The sequence below is a fragment of the Heterocephalus glaber genome, unplaced genomic scaffold, assembly GCF_053883595.1.
Source record: "Heterocephalus glaber isolate CG9 unplaced genomic scaffold, H.glaber_assembly_v1.0 deba00001004, whole genome shotgun sequence".
Lineage (NCBI taxonomy): Eukaryota > Metazoa > Chordata > Mammalia > Rodentia > Bathyergidae > Heterocephalus > Heterocephalus glaber.
Window position 1 is genome coordinate 9,838,434 of NW_028258179.1, and position 16,780 is coordinate 9,855,213.

Genomic DNA, 16,780 nt, shown 5'->3' on the forward strand with positions numbered 1-16,780 from the left:
TTGAAAATTCCTGGAACAGATATGCATGCAGGAGGTGGCTGGTTACAAAACAAAACCCCAGGGATCTGTGGCTTTTATAGATGTTCCATTTATCAGCAAAGCTCAGTTTATTCTGGGACTCTGAACCTACACATGCATAAAGGTGTACACACGTGTGTACAGACACATGCATACATATATGTATGTATATATATATATAATTAGTAATTTTTCTGAAATTGGGATATTTTCATGGCCATTCCATATATTAAATATTAGGAACTCTTTCTTTTTCTGGAAAGGTGACACCAGTTTATTGATGCATTTTCTAAGCAACATTGTCAATGAAAACACACATTTCCTTTACAAAAGCAACAGGATTCCCAAATAAGAGCCTGCCAGAGAGTGTGCTACATGACACAGTGAGAATTCTGTGGGTGGGACCCGGAGGGGACAGCCAGGTCCTGGGCATCAGACACTTCAATTTGCCGGTTCTCCAGGGGAAGGCATGTTAATACTTTCTGGATGCAATTCCACCTAAAGTCCTCAAAGCCTATCCTTATTTTTCTTAAGTGGAGATACTGGGAATTGAACCCAGGACCTTTGCACTGAGCTCTTTTTTTAGTCTGAGATGGGATCTCTCCAACTGGCTAGTTGCCCAATCTTGGCTTGAATTTGCCATTCTCCTGCCTCAGCCTCCTGGAGTGCTGGGATTACCAAAAATCTATTTTTGATGTTAAATTCACTTGGAAAAATGTGCTGGAATAATCAAGACTGAACAGTAACAATGTGAAGTGTCCCCAAGTACCAAATATCAGAACATCTCAAGATGGCAATAGCAAAAAGAGTACAATGCAAATGGAAATGGAATAATAGCAAGACTGGATCACTGAGAAATGACTCAAGATAGTTAAGCACTTATTACACAAAAAGAGATAATTAAATCCGTGTGGAAAAGATGGATTGTGCAATAAATGTTACTGGCATAGGTGGTTACAGTTCCTGAAAAAAAAAAACTAGACTTGGATTCTTACCTCACAATGAAATAAATTCCAGATGGCTTAAGGAGGTAAGTGTGACATAAATGAAATGGTAAAGGGGTTTGAGGGACAGATTGGTGAATATTCTTACACTCCAGGGGCGAGAAAGGCATTTGTAAGTGCAACACTTAAGTTAGGAAGCAGAATGGAAAGGTTGTGTTCATCTGCACAAAAACGTGAAACTTCCCCGTGTGCCCTGGAAGCACAGATGAAACACTCAGGCCACAGCTGCAATGGGCCATGAAGGCTCCGTCTGCTTAGAGCTGTGTGGCTATTGGGCCTCGTGGGTCGTCCTGGCTAAATCTTTCTGGCAGCCCCACGGGGTGGCGCTGGCAGTGACTGCCGTGCCACGCAGCCTGAGAGCACTGTAGATTGTCAACAGAACCACGGGTCACAGCGCATCGGCATTTACAGTGGCTGCCAGCGTGGCAGATTTGACAGGAGAGGTTGTTCAAATCCACTGATCATGGAGCCAGGCGTGGTGCAAATCCATGCACTTGGGAGGCTGAGGCAGGAGGACCACAATTTCAAGCCACGCCCGGGCAACTGAGGGACTTAGACCCTTTCTCAGAATAAGAAAGGCTGGAGATGTAGCACAGTGAGAGGGCCCTGGTTCAATGCTCAGTACGGAAAAAACCCTCACTGATCATGGGCTTGGACATGGAGACAATCGAATGCTCTGAGCTGTGTGGAGTGGGTTGTCACGGGCTGTTCCCCCCTCTGCTGAGTCCCTGAGGGCGTGGAGGCCCAAGGAGCTGCTTGGCCTCGTGGGGTCAGTGTCTGGGCCTTGTGGTGGAGACATGATGGCGTGTCCTTCGATTTCTTGCCGTGGCGACTTTAAGGTGACTCCTAGGGCTTGGCCGGACGCACACAGGTCTGTCAGCTGGGTGGACTGCAGCACGCGAGCCATAGCCGGCTATTTGTGTGGTTGAAAGCACTGAGAGCTTCGCCGGCTGGGTCTGTCTCACAGCTCAGAGGAAGCAGCTGGCAGCTCAGAGCTCAGTGCTCACAGCTCTGGGCTCGGCTGAGCCTCCAAGTCCGGGTCAGGACTGCGAGATGGAGTGGGTCGGGGCGGTGGGGGGCAGCCAGGGCTGGCTTTCCTCCCTGTGGCTGGGGTTGGAGGAGCTCTCTCAGCTCCTCAGTGGAGGGAAGGAAGAGAAGCAAGCAGATAAGGCAAGGAGGGGAAGATGCGGGCCTGGCCCCAGGCTGCCGGCGAAACCAGGGGTGCTGGGGTGGAATCCGGCTGAGCCCATGGCTCGCAGCACCATGCGGTGGCTGGGTCACCGCGTGGGAAGTCAGCTGCGGCCCAGGGGCGTGTATGTGGGGGGGTGTTCTCCGCTGTCCCCACTCCCAGCTGCTCCTGCCTGCTCTGTCGCCTTGGCCTGCTTCTCATTTCTGGGCCAACTCCGCCAGCTCTGACTCCACCTCACGGTGCAGCTGCCCAGTGCAGACAGCATCCGCCTCCCCTGCCCCAGCCCTGGGGGCCCTGCGGCTGGTCTGCCACCTGCCCACCAGTCAGCGTCAGGGCTCTTGCCTGGGTCCCTTCCCGGCCACTCCTGCCGGCGGGCATGGGCTGTGACTGTCCTAGCCAGGGTCTCAAGGAAGCAGGCCCTGGGAAGAGGGCCCCAGACTCTTTCAGGGACCACTGATATGGTGGTGCATTCCTGCAATCCTGGCACTGGGGAGGCTGAGGCAGGATGATCACCTCAAGTTTGAGGCCAACTTGTGCTGCACAATGACTTCAAGAGGCACTGTTTTATGGGGGTCGGTGCTTCACCCCAGGAGGCCTCCCAGAAGGGACACGTGGACCCCGTGTTCTCCTCCCCTGCACATTTGGCCCCTCTGCCATCAGCTGTCCCTCGGGCTCCCAGCAAGGTGGCCCCGGGTGCACCTGGGTGACAGTGCCCCCTGGCTGTGTGGCCATGTGTCACCCAGTAGGACAGAGGTCCCTCCTTGCAGACCTGGCCAGGTGTCCTGGCCCCTGCTCCTGCTCGCTCTGTCCTGAGCCATCTCTACATGCTGGCTGTGCCTACTGTGTTCTCAGTGCAGGCTGGGGACAGTCAGTGTCAGTGAGCCGAGGCAGACTGCAACATGCCGAGGCTGTGGCATGAGGCTGCATCCACGGAGGTGCAGTGTCCGCCTGAGAGAGGACAGGACCCGTGTCTGCCAGCCGCAGCCCTCCCCCAGGACTGACCCTAGCTTTGAATCCCAATTTCACACTCTGGTTCCTAAGAGACAGAACCCAGAGAAACAGAGTCCTGGGCAGAATCCCTTCCCTGCTCGCTGGCCGCCTCTCTGACTTTGGAGAGGGCAGGGCCATGTAGAAAGCTCCTAGGCCCCTCTCTTTTCTCCCGAGGCTGGAGACAGGACTCCTGTCCCCATGGGCCCTGCCCCAATTCCCTATGTCCACAGGCTGCCCAGAGAGAGGATATGATGAGATCAAGATCTCAGGTCTCCCAGACACGCATGACCCAAACCCCACACGTCTCCAGTCGTGGCCACCAGCTGCCCGCCCCATCCTGGGTGGGACTCTGGTCGCCTGGGAGTGGGCGCACACACAAGTGTGTTCTGCAGCTTCCACCTGCCGATCTGCTCCTCCTGGCTCTGCCCTGCCCTCCTCTCAGAGGGACGCCTATCTGCCACAGGAGCCGGAGGGGAAGACCCCAGCGAGGACAGAGGGTAGGCAAGGTGTTGTGGCACGAGGTGAGCGTCCTGGTCCCTCCGTGACAACTTCCTGGGAGAGGCCTCAGTGCGGCTGGGAGGCGCCTCAGCAGAGTGGAGCTGCGATGTGAGTCGGACCTTAGGGGACTGTGCCACTGCATCAGCCAGCGTCCGCGTTGTGCCAAGCACTCGAGACAGCTGGCTCACACGGAAAAGGGTTCTTTGGTCCTAGTCCATGGCCAGTGGCCCCACTGCCTTGGCCCACGGGAGGCCGCAGCTCATGGCAGCAGCACACAGTGTGCAGCAGTGCTCAAAGCAGGGCTGGAGGGAGGGAAGAGGACAAGGGTGGCCCAGGGTCCTGCTGCCCTCAGGGCACAGCTCTGGTGACCTGGAGACATCCTAAGAGCCCCTCTTATGGCTTCCACACCCCAGTAATGCCCAATAATGCTGGGGCCAGGCCTTTAACCTTAGGGCCTTTGGGGCCACCTGCGGCCATGAGAGAGCGGTCACGGTGGAGGTGACACCTCGGGAGGTGCGCCGGGGGCTCTGGCTGTGGGGCAGCGCCCGAAGCTCCCTGCCTCAGCCCGGCGGCACCGGAGTTATCAGCTCCACACAAAGGCGCGAGGGCTCCTTCTGGTGCTCCAGGAGCCCATGTGCTGTTGTCTCCTTGGAGTCACAGGAAACGTGTGTGGAGTGGACAGTGCCGAGGTGACAGACTGGGGACTCGCTGGTCCCAAGCTGGCCATGCTCCCTGCCAAAGGTACCGATGGGCCTTGGGCAGCACCACCTGGCCAGGCGCTCAGTGCCAAGCTAAAGTCCGGACATCCAGGCAGATGAGCGGGGTCAGGCAATGCGGGGGATTTGAAAAATAAGCTTCCTTATTCACAGAGGTTTGAAGGCATAGGAGAACCACGTGGCTGGCAGGGGAGTTCCCACGCTCCACCAACGGGGCTCCCGTGTCTCCGTCCGCTCTCCAGGGGAGGTGACCGTGGACTGGGTCCCTTGGTGGCATCTCTTGCCTTCCTGGGTCCCATGGCCCCCAGGCCGACAGCCCACCTTGACCCGTGTGAGCACGGTGGACACAGGTTGGAGGACAGACGCAGCCCTAGGCCTGGGCTACAGAGGTGGAGAGGAGGAGTGAGGAGACAGACGAGACGGACAAGGACAGAAGGGACCGGCGTGGGTGTGGATGGCGACAGCAGCTCCAGCACCGCTCTCCCAGCTGCCGCAGGTCCCCGGGCGGGCGCACGTGGCTCGAGGCTCCCTGCGTCTTCCTGACCTTGTGTGGAATCGTGGGCCTGGTCTTCTTGCTTCTGTGGCGGAGGTGGGGTTTCTACCCAGAGCTCGCAGCCCTGGCCTTCCTGGGGGGCGGGGGAGGAGGAGGAGGAGGAGGGGGGACTCTTTGGAGAGGAGACGCATTCGCATTCGTGGTGCTTCTGCCCAGGACTCCCACCCTGATCACCGGGCCACCCCACCCAGCTGCTTGGCCTTTGCCCCAGGCCCTGGCTCTCGTTACCTTTCCTCATGCTGTGTTGGTCGCAGTCTTGGGTGCCTTATTAAACATCCTGCTCTTTCCCCTGACCTCTGCCTGGTTTCCCACCACTCCAGCCAAATGGTGGAGTTTTGGGGTTGAGGTTGGCATTTGCTTCCGGGGCAGGGGCGAGACCTCAGGCGCCAGCCGCAACTCCTCCCCACCGCCCGGAGCCCACCGCAGGCACTGTTAAGTGTATTGATTTGTGTTCGATTTTTATTTCGTAAGATGTCCTGGTTAGTGAAGAATAGATAATAAGAAACAGGGAAATAGATCTTTCACACATGGGAAGGGGACCAATACATGGAGGGGAGGGGATCCAAACAGAAGGCGCGCTGTGTCCCTGCCCCAGCTCTCCAGGATGAAAGCCATTATGCGTGGCAAACATGAACTAATCAAAATAAAAATCCGAAAACGAAAGAATTAACAGCTCCAGGTCATGTGCTCGCCCAGACTGTGGGATTGACACCTTCTGTCCAGTGCCTCAGACTCCCAAGTGGAGCCCATGTGGATGGGTGCGGGTGCTGGGGCTGGGCCTTGTCCTGCAGGCCGGGTGTGTCAGGGTCAGGGTAGCAGGGAGAGAAAGCCTGAAGCTGGACCCCACCTTCTCTGAGGCCCTCGCAGAGCTGGCGAAGTTTTAAGGCCTCCTCCGGCGTCCTGTGTGAAGTCAGAGCATTCATACTTTACGGAGGTCATGCATTCCAGTGACAGAGGTATTTATATTCAAATGCTGGCCCGCTCTGCACTGTGACTCTGGGAGGAGAGGCCATCTGCTTTTGGACACACACTGTGCTTTCTCCACAGTTCGCTGGACCCCGGAGACAGCGCATCTTGGCTCCTTCTTGCAGCGAACCCCAGCCCCACACTCGTTAGCTGCCTTCGGTGGCCCACACCGCCCGTCCCGGCCAGCTGGCAGCCAAACACTCCCATCAGCACAAATGTTCCCTGCACTGCGGGCTTTCGGAAGAACAGATTCTTGTGAGGTTGGCTTGTGTGTAGGCCACGGAGGAGCAGACCTGGTGACTCTGTGTGTCCTTTGATGGCCCCCCGTCTCGGACACAGATATTCCAACAAGGTGCACGGCAGTGTCAGGCCCCTGGTGCTTTTGGAGGGTCACCATTTGGGATGCTGTCAGCTGGCTTTCTTTCAGGTGTTCCAGGGTCTACAAAAAATATTCTTCACACAGACATTGAGCCTCAAACTTTTAAGATGATTTTAAAGCTAGAAATAAAAATTGCATAATTCTCACAGTAGATGCATTTGGAATAAATTAAAAATCTCAACCCAAGTCTCTTTCCATTGCAGACAAGAGAAAAGGATACGTCTGCTCAGGGCATCTCACCCGTTCTCTAGAAAGTGCGGCCTCCTGAGCCCCTTCGGACTCTGACAGGCTGGGGTGGCAGCCCTGGGACTCCTGGAACTTTGGTGAAGAGAAATAGGGAGATGGAGACCGTGAGCCTCCCAGGTGCCAAGGGCTGCTCTTCCCGCCTGGTGCTGCAGCAGTGGTCAGCGGGAGCACGGCCGCTGTCTCTCATCCAGCTCGCTTGCATGCACTGCCCACAGCTCGGTGACCCTGCTGTCCTTCCCTGACATCTACTCCTGCTGGGACCTGAGAGGCCCTCTCGGTGCAGGGGGGCAGCCCAGAGGGAGCCTTCATTGGGCAGGGTGAGTCGAGGAGGGTGTATTGGGGCCCTGCCTCCCTTCCTGCCCTCTGGGCCCCTGCCCAAAGTGTGCGGCTCTGCCTCCTGGAGGACACGGATGTGACCGCACAGCTGTGTACGTGTGGACACCTGCTGCAGATGCAGTGGGAGCCCCCGGAGCCTTGTTGCATGCTTTGTTCCCTCTGCCTGGGCTTGTGGATGTCTCTTCCACCTGTTGCCCTTCCCTGGAGCTCTGCCTAAATCGTGGAGCTGAGATGCCTGGGCTTTCCCTGCCCTCGGCTCCTGTGGGTGTGGACCTGGCCCTCCTGGTAGGGGGGCCTTGTTCTGGGGTCAAAGGTGTGGATGTGGGACAGGCTGGCTTGGCTTCTCCCATCCGCTTGCTGGCCTGGCCCAGAGCAGCTCCTAAGTGGACACCTGCGGGGAATCCCACCTCAGGCCTGAGTTGTCCACCCATGTGGCCTCTGCCCGGAAGGGGTGGAAGTCATGCGCTGGCCGTGTCCTGTCCCATAGGCCTGTCCACGCTGCTCAGCACTCCTTCCTGCCATCCTTCCCACCTGTGGTCCATCCCACTGCCTGCCACCAGGGGGGAGCCACGCTGTCTCCTGATAACCCTGCACTCCGGGGCCCTTGACTTCGAACATGGCTCCTGGTGCTATTTAGCAGGTGTGTGCTGGAGGAGGGAGACGTACAAATGTGCCTGGAGTTCGGATGGGCTGTTCTGATTAGGAAACATTATGAACTTCATTTAATGCCCTTCACCTACCCACCATCCTCACTTGGCCCGGTGCCCTCCGTGTACCCGGGACTGACTTCAGCCTGCAGCTGGGCAGCGCCCTCTGACACAAAGGCCATCTTGAAACAATGTGCTGAGCAGCTCGTGTCACGCTGTTAACCACAGTCCTGGGGTTTCCCCTCATGACCTGGGACTGACGCTCTGGCATCCAGGGAGGGGATCACTGTGCGTGTCCCTAGCCCAGCAGAATTCAAGGATGTTCGACTCCTAGAGCTGGAAATCCTAATTCAGACCACTGTGGTCAGCAGCCACTGTCTCCTGGGATCCCCTGCACCTGCTGCACCTGCTGCATCTGCACGGTGGGCTGCAGGGAGAGGGCATGGGGTGCTGAGGACTGCTGCACTTGGCTGCTCACACCTGCTGGCCTCTCCCAGTGGTCGGGTCCTGGAGCCCGGGTCTCTGCGGCCCTCTGCAGGTGGCATTTTCCAGCATCATGCCAACCCTGCCACACGTGCCATGTGCACAGGTAACGGCGACACGAAGAGTGCCAGTGTGGTGTCCCCTGTGCAGCCGCACCCTGCCCTGTCCTCAGAAGCATGGTCGGTAATCTCTGTGGACTTGGGGGACCTGGAAATGGAGCTTGGGGGAGCGTGACAGTGCTGCTCAGAGTGGTGACCTCACCAGTCCATACATAAGTGAGGAGTCTGAGTTCTGATGTGGAGCTGGATCCCCAGGACCATTTGGGGAGAAAGGAAGGGGAACAGGAGACCAGTGTTTGGGGGAGGTTGGGGGAAGGCTGTGAGGACCTCCTATGCATTTGTTTTTGCAAAATCTGGCTTCAGTTGAACCCTGTTTCTGTAGAAATGGAAGAAATTTATAATAATGTTAGCAACAAAAAAATCTTCCAGTGGGTCTGCATAAAACCAGCTTGAGGAGAAGGAAGAGGAAAGGTCGCAGCAAAGCAGCGGCTGGACAGATACATGTGGCCCGAGCTGCAGCTGCAGACCAGAGGGGACTCTGGGTGGGGACATCAGGGGGGCAAGGGACAGGGTGGCCTGGCCCTCTGAGGATGGGCAGCATCCTGGCTGGGAGGCTCCTGGGCCGAGGCCACACTGTCCATGCGGCCTGGCGAGAGGCCACTTCTCCCTGCCCAGCTGCTTTGCTCTCTGTTCTGAAGGGAACCCTTGCCCCTGGGCCCCTGCCCACCCCACTGGGAGCACAAGCTGCACCCCCAGGTGCTTGGTCCCTGAGCTTGGGTCACACTGCACTGCCGATATCCCTGAAGCTAGGTCCTCGCTGCCACCCCATGTCCTGCTCCTAGACCACCACGCTCCTTCCAGAGTGGCCCTTCAAAGAAACTGCAGGAGGTGCCCAGGCAGCATGCCATAGGAGATGCCCCACCGCCATTCTGGCCTGCCGGGCCCTCTGATCTGGCCCAAAGCCGGCCCTCGGCTTGGGTGCAGTGCCTGGCGCCCTCGGGCCTGGCAGCTTTTGTGGAGAGCAGATGGGTCGATTGGGTGGGGTGAGATGGCCACATGCGCCATCCCTTAGGAGTTTGACAGCAGCATGAACCTGGTCCCCGCCCCACTCCTGGGGTGACCGAGGTTCACTGCCTTGTCTAGGGAGAAGGCGTTTCTAAGAGTGTGTCCGCTTCCTTGCCTGTACGGTGATGGCCGTGACCCACTGGCCATAGGGCCTGGGTGGGTTTCTAACAGCTGCCCAGTGTCCAGCCCAGTCGCACACAGCACGGGAGGTGGAGGGAAGGGATCCACACAGGGGTCCCCGTGTTATCCCCACCGGGACAGGCCTGAGTTTCCACCCAGACAGCGTCCGCCTTCCGAATGCTCAGGTCTGCTTTTCCACCTTGCGTCTGTGGGTCAGCGCCTCCCGGCCTCTCATTCACTGGGTCTGTTCTCCCACTGCCATTGGACTCCTCCTGGAACACCTGTCCCAGCAGTGGCCCGGCCTCCCGGGCTTCCTTGGAGGTCATCTCCTCCCTGCTCTCACAGATGTCTGGTCCCCAGTGCCTTCCGTGGCGCATAGTCTCTTGAGGACTTGCCGGCCTTGTGTTGGAAGAGACCCTCTCTGGCTGCCCATCTCCCTGACTCTTTTGATCCCTCCTCCTGCCCTCTCCTCCGTCCTTCTAGGTTTCTCCTACAGTTAGGGTGGCATTGCTCTCTCTAAGCTTCCAAAGCAACATGGTGGCTCGTTAGCGTGGCTTGGGCCTTGCCAGTGCCGGCCTGAGGACAGTGCCCCCCTAGGATAAACCCTCCCTCGGCCGACTGGCGTTCTAACACCTGAGCCCAGTGCCCTTGGGACCCAGCCCCAGTGTCCTTGGCTGCCCCTGTGCTCACGCCATCCTTCTCTGAGAGACTCAGCCCGAGTCTGGTGACTGGGCTACAACACACCATGGCTCCATGCTGCTGTTTCCAATTTAAAATCAGGTCCATATGATCCTTAGTCTTATTGGTCTCTCATCTGTATCTTTTATTGGAAAATCTCAACTCCTACCGATCCCACACACTTTAGATTTATCTCACAGCACAAGTACATCCCAGGGGTTTGCAAAGAGTTGCCTCTGACAGTGACTAAATAGACTTTAAGGTTTGTGTGATTCTGTCCTTAGCAGACAACCCCAAACAGTGGTTTCTATTTTTTTTTTTTTTTTTGGTACCGGGGATCAAACTCGGGTCCTTGTGCTTGTGCAGCAGGCGGCGAAACACTGAGCTAAATCCCCGGCCATTGATTCATTGGTTTCTATTTTTTCCAAATCTATTTTAAAATTTTCTCATATAGGTTTTGCACATTTTTGTTACATTTCCCTAAGTAAACTATTATTGCGTTATGTTTCCTGATTATTGTGTATATTTAACAAGTGTATTAATTTGGTATAACACATTAAGAAATCTTTTATCAGTTGTGTTTGCTTTAGTGTTGATTCCCTTGAGTGTTCTAGGCTTATGACTGCATCACCTGCAGGGGTGGTTGTTTTAGGTCTTTGCTGATACATAGCTTCTAGATACTTCCTCGGCCTCATGGTGTGGCTGAAATCCTCAGTGCTCAGCCTCTCTGGGAGCTGGAGGTCATTCCTGCTGTCTTTCTGATTCTAGGGACATCTCATCCAGTGTTTGTCCAGTAAGTAGATCGCTGCTTTTGGAGGATGATAAGATATAAAAATATTATATTCCATAAAAATTAATTATTTGAAAGTCATTTTTTCATTTTCTGTGTCTGGAACAATTTAAGTAGCATTAAAATTGTCTGGTCTTCGCAGGTCAGGAGGAATTCTTGTGTGACCACCTGTGAGGGCTGCTGTTCTTTCCATAACCCGTATCTGCTCCATGCAGGGCTCCGTTTGAACACTGCATCCCGTGTCCATGCATGAAAGCCAGGGTCACCATAGTGGTGCCACTGGAAGATGGTGGAACCTTTGGGAGGGCTGGTGGGAGGTCCTTAGGTCGCTGGGTGTCCTTGCAGGGGGCTTTGAGACCTTGATCTGTGCCCTTTGCTTGCTGGCCTTGAGGTGAGCAGCTCGCTGTGCCACAGGCTTCCTGCCATGCCATCCAACAGCCTGCCTGGTCCAGGACGGGCCCTGCAGAGCTGCAAGCCAACTGAACTCTCTCTTGTAAGTTAAAAATCGCAAGTGTTTCACTGTAGTGAGGGAAAGCTGATCAAACAACGGTGAATTTTGATCAATCACCTATTCCTGGCATGTTGGAACTTTGAGTTTCCAAATTTGCATAGGTTTCACAAAGTAGTTTTGTCTTTTAAAAAGTTCTTTTACTTGAGAGGTTTTTTTCCATGCTTGTCATTTCTTATTTCATGTGTTTTTGTTTTCTTCTGTTCTCATGATGAGGTTAGCTTGTGGGTTGCCTTCTTTTTTTTGTTAAATAACTGGGATTTTAATTTATTAGTTCCATAGTTTTTTATTTTTCCAACTAATTAATTTTGGCTTTTATCTTTATTATTTCCTTCTTTTTGCTTTCTTTTAGATTACTTTGTTTTTCTGGCTAACTGGATAGAATATTTAATCTACTTCCTTTTGTTGGTTTTAGTGATTTATGCACTAAACTATAAACTTTCTTCTGATTACAGCTTTAATTTTTATCCTATTAATTTCACTGTAGCTTTTCCATTATCATCATGTTATGAAATTCTGTAATTTAGGTTTATTTTTGCCCCTTGACCCTAGAGTTTGTAATTGACAGGTTTTTCTAATTGTTTGGTGGAAGAGTCTTTTTGTTATTAAATTTCAATTTCATTTAATAATGAACAGAAAAAATTGTTTGCATTAATTCTTCTTTCTGGGATTTACTGAGCTTTGCTTTTAGCCTGAAATACGGTCTCGTGTCTACAAGTTTGGCACACTCTGTTTTTGGACCGGGTCTCTATGTGTGGGCATCTGAGCAGGGGCACAGGTGGGTTTCTGTGACCTCATGGATTAGCTGTTCCCTTGGTCTGTCTCAAGCTGAGAACAGCCAGCTCCAGTCAGTACCTGCATTTCCCTTGCTTTCCTCTGTCTGTCGCGTCATTTGGAGCGGAGATTCTTAAGCCATAGTCTTCTTTCTGCACCGTAGCAGTTAGCATTGTAAATGGTCTTCTGCCCCTTGCTGACTGCTTTTTATTTTTTACCTGAATTCCATCTTGCCGTATATAGAGGGCATGGCCTGTCCTTTCTGTTTTCATATTTCCTTTTAGTTTTAGCTCTTCTTCATCCCTTTTTGCATGTCTCTCATGCAGTATAGAACTGGACTTTGCTTGGTGAGCTACTCTGAAAATATTTTCCTTCTAATTAGTGAGTTAAGCTTTTTTAACTTACTGCGGTAACCAAAATGTTTGGCTCCAACTCTGTTATACTATGTAGTATATATTCACTGTGCACAGTATTTTTTGTATTTATTTAAGCTCTCTTACCATGTTGCCTGTTTTTCTTTTTCTTTTTGTGTTTTTGTAAAATGGTATTTAGGAAGGATTGCATTTTCATTTCTTAGTGGATACTTTTAAATTTAAATATTAATAATATTACATTAGATACCTTCCTATGTCCTTAGTCCTCCCCTCCTTTATTATTTAGCTGTCTACTATTTGATTTGTTGGTCTTTTGACTCCTGTCGAGTAGCACCTATTTTTGCCTGTAAGTCAATTCATGACTACGTTTTTTTCATTATCCTCTCATTTTTTTCTATCTTGTCAAAGGACACAATTGTTTTTGTATATTTGCTCTTATTCCCACTGCTTTTTGTTGATTTTCTTAAACTTATAGGGCATCCATAAATCTGGAAATGGAGACATGCTTTCATTTTTGCTGATGGCACATTCTTGAAAACACCATATACCTTTGTCTGTCTTTCCAACTTGACAGAAATCTGTATAATTAAACACATCCCGCTCTTGCTGAAGTTCTAACACCTGGTTTTTCCTTTTCTCTCCAGGGAACCCAGATTTTTTCAACATGGACTTTATGTTCTTTTGTTTCCTCATTCTTTGGTTTCTCTATGTTTCTGTCTCATATTTTTCCTTCTCCTTAAGGTATTTCTCTCTTTAACCACTTCTAGTCTACTCTTAAATTCATCTTTATATCCTTGCAGTGATTGTATATTAATCCTCTTTTAAAAGACCTTCAAGTGTTTTTGCCAAGATTTCCCACCTTGTGTTTTTTAAGATTAATTTTATTGGGACATTTTAGATATACAATGTAATGACATTCATCACTGGAAATTTGCACCTTTACATAATCTCTCTTGGTTCTTATTTTTTCCCCCTTCCCCTGCCCTCCCTTCAACCCCTCCATCCCTCCCTATTTACAAATTTTGTTTCCATTTTTTCATTTTCTCATATTAATTCCATTCCCTTCTTTTCTTTCCCCTACCACTCCCACTTCCCCTTCCCCTTTGCCCCTTTTCTTCCTATTTCACATTATCTATTATACCTTTTAGTCCTTATTTACACTTTCAGTTTTTCACACTAGAGAAACTATTCAGTATTGACACATACGTGTTCCATTTATTTCACTTAAGAGTATCTCCTTAATGTGCATCCATTTAGCTATAAATGTCTCTAATTTCTCATTTTTATGGCTGAGTAGTACTCCATTTTATGAAAAAACCACATTTTCTTTATCCAGTCTCCAGTTGATGGGCATTTGGGCTGCTCCCAAGTTTAAGCTATTACAAATTGTGCTGCTATGAACATGGGTGCACATATATCACTGTGGTATGATACTTTTAATTCTTTTGGGAAGATACTCAGTAGGGGAATAGCTGGGTCAAATGAGACTTCCAGTCCTAGCTCTTTGAGGTATCTCCATACTGATTTCCACAGTGGTTGTACCAGTTGACACTCCCATCAGCAGTGGAGCAGTGTTCCTCATTCCCCACAGCCCTGCCAGCATTTGTTATTGGTTGATTTCATGATAGCACCCATTCTTTCTGGAGTGAGGTGGAATCTCAGTGTTGTTTTCATTTGCTTCTCTCAAATGACCAGTGATATTGAACATTTTTTCATATGTCTATTTGCTATTTCTACTTCTATGTCTGAGACATGTCTGTTCTTTTCAGATGGCCATTTGTGGATTGGATCTTTAAATTTGGGAGGTCTGATTTTTTTTTTAAGTTCTTTATAGATTCAAAATAGTAGACCTTTGAGGAACAGCAGGTGAAAATTTTTTCCAACATTGTGGGTTGTCTCTTCACACTTCTGGTGGTTTCTCTTGCTGTGCAGAAGCTTTTTTTTTTTTTTTTTTGGTACTAGGGAACAAACTCGGGTCTTTGTGTTTGCACAGCAGGCGGCAAAACCACTGAGCTAAATCTCTGGTCCTAGAAGCTTTTTAATAAGAAGAGATCCTACTTGTTGATTGTTTGTGTTAGTTCATGGGTAACTGAGGATTGGTTTGTAAAATCTTTTCCTATACCAATGTCTTCAAGAGTTCTACCTAACCTCTGTTCCAGCCAGTTAAGCATTTCTTTTAATATTTAGATTTTTAATCCATTTTGATTTTAGTTTAGTGCATGGTGAGAGATATAGGTCTAGTTGTAGTCTTTGGCAAGTTGAAACCCAATCTTTCCAGCACCATTTATTACAGAGGCTATCTTTTCTCTAGTGAGGGTGTTTGGCTCCTTTGTTGAAGATCAGGTGCCTGAGTGTGTCTGGAGTTGTTTCTGCATCTTCTAATCTGTTCCACTGGTCCACAGGTCTGTTTCTTTGCCAGTACCATGCTGTTTTTATCACAGTAGCTTTGTAGTATAGTTTCAAGTTGGGGGTTGTGATACCCCCTGCCATGTCTCTGTTGCCTAAGATTACCTTTGCTATTCTAGGTTTCTTCTTGTTCAAAATGAATTTTTGGATTGTTTTCTCAAGGTCTGTGAAGTATGCTGCTGGGATTTCAATTGGGGTTGCATCGAATCTATATAGCAGTTTTGGAAGCATGGCCATTTTCACTATGTTGATTCTTCCTACCCAGGAGCAAGGAATGTCTTTCCATTTTCTGATATCATCTTCAATCTCTCTTTTCAGACTGCTATAATTTTCAGAGAAGAGATCTTTGATTTCTTTTGTTAGGTTGATTCCCAGGTATTTCAGTTTTTTGGATGCAATTGTGGAAGGAATTTTTTGCCATATTTCTCTCTCAGTGAGTCTGTTGTTTGTGTAGAGGAAAGCTATTGCTTTTTGTGTGTGGACCTTGTATCCAGCTACTTTACTGAATTTGGTTATTAAGTCTAGAAGACTTTTGGTGGAGTTCTGGGGGTCTTCTATATAGAGTATCATGTCATCTGCAAATAATGACAATTTGACTTCTTCATTTCCTATCTTCATTCCTTTTATTTCTTTCTCTTGTCTAATTGCTGTGGCTAATGTTTCCAAAACTATATTGAACAGGAGTGGTGATAGTGGACATCCTTGTCTTGTTCCTGATTTTAGTGTGAGGAATTTCAGTTTTTGACCATTTAGTATGATATTGGGTGTTAGTTTTTTATAGATGGCTTTTATCAGATTGAGATAGACTGTCTCTTCCAATTTTCTGTAGGGTTTTTATCATGAATGGGTGTTGGATTTTGTCAAATGCTTTTTCTGCATCTATTGAGATGATCCTATGGTTTTTGTCCTTGGCTTTATTGATATAGTGTATTACATTGATTGATTTGGGTATGTTGAACCATCCCTGCATCCCTGAGATAAATCCCACTTGGTCAGGGTGTATGATCTTCTTGATGATCTTCTGCATTCTATTTGCCAGTATCTTATTAAGGATTTTTGCATCTATGTTCATTAGTGAGATTGGCCTATAGTTCTCCTTTTTGGTTGGGTCTTTCTCTGCTTTGGGGATCAAGATGATGCTTGCTTCCAGGAATGAATTCAGCAGTATTGCCTCCCTTTCAATTTCACTGAAGAGTTTAAACAGTAGTGGCAGTAGTTCCTCTCTAAATGTCTTGTAGAATTCAGCAGTGAAGCCATCAGGACCTGGGCTTTCCTTGGTTGGTAAGTTTTTAATTACATTTTCAATTTCATTGATTGACATTGGGTTGTTTAGAATTCTTAGGTCTTCTTTGTTCAACTGTGGTAATCCGTACTTCTCTAGGAATCTGTCCATTTCTTCTGTGTTTTCCATCTTATTGGCATATAGGTTCTTGAAGTAGGTATTGATGATCCTTTGGATTTCTGCTGGGTCTGTTGTAATTTCATCCTTTTCATTCCTAATTGCATGGGTTTGGGCCTTTTCTTTCCTTTTTCTGATAAGGCTGGCTAAGGGTTTGCCAATTTCATTTATCCTTTCAAAGAACCAACTCTTGGCTTCTTTGATTTTATCGTTCTCTTAGTCTCCATTGCATTGATTTCTGCTCTGATCTTTGTAACTTCCTCCCTTGTATGAGCTTTTGGTTTGTCCTGCTCTTCTTTTTCTAGAGGCTTGAGGTTCAACATCAGGTTGTTTAATTGGGCTCACTCTGTTTTCCTAACATGAGTATTCACTGCTATAAATTTCCCTCATAAGACTGCATTCATTGTGTCCCGTATATTCCGATATGTTGTAATGTCATTATCATTTAATTGAAGGAACCATCTGATTTCTTCTTTCATTTTCTCTGTGACCCTTTGGTTATTCAGAAGTGTGTTGTTCAATTTCCATGTGTTTATGAAATTCTTGTGGTTTCTTTTGCAATTGATCTCCAATTTCATTGCA

General features: G+C 49.6%; 1 pseudogene; it reads right to left on the bottom strand.

Annotated features, from left to right (window-relative positions):
- LOC101702309 (26S proteasome regulatory subunit 4 pseudogene) overlaps positions 1-7,724 on the bottom strand; it is a 31,155-nt pseudogene extending 23,431 nt beyond the window's left edge.
- Between the last annotated feature and the right edge of the window lie 9,056 nt (positions 7,725-16,780).